The 306-nt window shown below is 20.9% G+C and overlaps 1 protein-coding gene across 1 annotated transcript in view; it reads right to left on the reverse strand.

Moving 5' to 3' along the window:
* Window positions 1-306, reverse strand: part of LOC107608005 — a gene marked incomplete in the record, with an annotated part of 7,204 nt that overhangs the window by 6,346 nt on the left and 552 nt on the right.

Genomic DNA, 306 nt, shown 5'->3' on the forward strand with positions numbered 1-306 from the left:
ATCTTTTTTATTATTATTGTATTTTTTAGTATTTTGTTATATAATTATCAATTATTAAAATTTTACAATCATTTTTTTAAGTTATCATGGTGCTACATCTTTTTAAGAGGTGAAAATCATATATAAAGAAATCCATACGTATAGCTTTGCTTTGATTTTATCGGTTTAGATAGCCACTCTTTTAGTAAATTAAAAATGAAATAAAAAAATTGGAAATTTCAATGATTATTGTCCTATGCATACATTTTTGGAGGGGAATAATAATAATAATAACATTAATTCTAATCCATTATCAGTATAAAATTG

The sequence above is a fragment of the Arachis ipaensis genome, chromosome B07, assembly GCF_000816755.2.
Source record: "Arachis ipaensis cultivar K30076 chromosome B07, Araip1.1, whole genome shotgun sequence".
NCBI lineage: Eukaryota > Viridiplantae > Streptophyta > Magnoliopsida > Fabales > Fabaceae > Arachis > Arachis ipaensis.